General features: G+C 30.1%; 1 protein-coding gene across 1 annotated transcript in view; it reads left to right on the forward strand.

Annotated features, from left to right (window-relative positions):
* Positions 1 to 1,995, forward strand: part of si:ch73-95l15.5 (cingulin) — a 14,987-nt gene that overhangs the window by 7,351 nt on the left and 5,641 nt on the right. The gene's annotated exons all lie outside the window — the stretch shown is intronic.

Raw genomic sequence — 1,995 nt, forward strand, 5'->3', positions numbered from 1 at the left:
TAATTAGAGCAGATATTATTAATAAGAGCCGTTATTATTCATAAGAGCACATTATTAATTAGAGCCGATATTATTAATAGGAACAGTTATTAATGAGAGCCGTTATTATTCATAAGCCATTATTATTCATAAGAGCACATTATTAATTAGAGCAGATATTATTAATAGGAACAGTTATTAATGAGAACCGTTATTATTCATAAGAGCACATTATTAATTAGAGCAGATATTATTAATAGGAACTGTTATTAATGAGAGCCGTTATTATTCATAAGAGCACATTATTAATTAGAGCAGATATTATTAATAGGAACAGTTATTAATGAGAGCCGTTATTATTCATAAGAGCACATTATTAATTAGAGCAGATATTATTAATAAGAGCCGTTATTATTCATAAGAGCACATTATTAATTAGAGCCGATATTATTAATAGGAACAGTTATTAATGAGAGCCGTTATTATTCATAAGCCATTATTATTCATAAGAGCACATTATTAATTAGAGCAGATATTAATGAGAGCCGTTATTATTCATAAGAGCACTTATTATTAGTTAGAGCAGTTATTATTAAGAGCAGTTTTTTATTAATAAGAGTGTTTTTATTAATAAGAGCCGTTTTTATTAGGAGCAGTTTTAATTAAATAATATATTTATGACATCATGAAATAAGACGTTCTTTCTGCTGCCTCTGTTTATTCGTCCACCTGTCAACATCGGTACCAGAAAATCCAAAAATCCATTTGGGTGTCTCAAGAGAGAAATATAAAGTTAAAATATAAAAAACATATAGTTTTCTTGTGAAATACAGTTCATTAAAATTACGGTAGTTTTGTTTACGTAGAGCTGCAAAAAATAAAAAAAGATCAGATAACTTAGTTCAGATCGGACTGAATGAAATTTGTACAAACTTTTAGACATTCCAGTGATATTTTAGGTGGTTTTTATTTATTTATTTGTTCAAATTGCTGGTTTTTGTTTAATGACAAAAAACATGAAAACAATATGAATTTAGGAAAAGATTACAACATTAAATTATTGTTTTCTGACAGCTGCATGATCCAGTATGAAGGTGTGATGATGTAATCAGTGATGTCATAGTGTGCAGATTAGATAATTAAATTAGTTTCATGAACTTCAGGTCAGACACTTTATTTCTCTCATCTAAAGTATCATTTACCTCATGATTTTTATGCTGCAGTCTCATTAAATATTTCACAATTAAATGAAAACGCTCGAAGCCCGACTCGTTGTCGTGGACACAAATATTAATAATTATTCGTCAGGTTGAGGGTTGAGTGGCGCCTGTGAGCACGTTTGCTCTGAACGATTAATTTTCACTCGTCACTTTATAAACAGATCTAAAATGGTCGACTCTCAGATGATGTGCCGGGGATGACCCTCAGCTACAACCACACCAAACTTCAACTTGGGTTGACTTCAGAAGTTTTCTCTTGTAGACAAACGTTCAGTGGTTCAGGAGATGTTTTGCTAACAGACAAACATCACTGGGCCTCCATCTTATGATAGCAGGAAGTTAAAGGTTTATCAGCGTGCAGGTCAGGATGATGGCCCCAAAAACCTCTTAACTGTATCTCATTCATGCCTCGGAGTCTCCCTCTTGTGGCGGTTTAGGGTACTACATCTATAAATGTATGTTTCTACAACATATCTATAAATGTATGTTTCTACAACATATCTATAAATTTATGTTTCTACAACATATCTATTAATTTATGTTTCTACAACATATCTATAAATTTATGTTTCAACAACACATCTATAAATGTATGTTTCTACAACAAATCTATAAATTTATGTTTCAACAACACATCTATAAATGTATGTTTCTACAACAAATCTATAAATTTATGTTTCAACAACACATCTATAAATGTATGTTTCTACAACAAATCTATAAATTTATGTTTCTACAACATATCTATTAATTTATGTTTCTACAACATATCTATAAATTTATGTTTCTACAACAT

This window comes from Nematolebias whitei, chromosome 5 (genome assembly GCF_014905685.2).
Source record: "Nematolebias whitei isolate Nwh7 chromosome 5, NemWhi1, whole genome shotgun sequence".
NCBI lineage: Eukaryota > Metazoa > Chordata > Actinopteri > Cyprinodontiformes > Rivulidae > Nematolebias > Nematolebias whitei.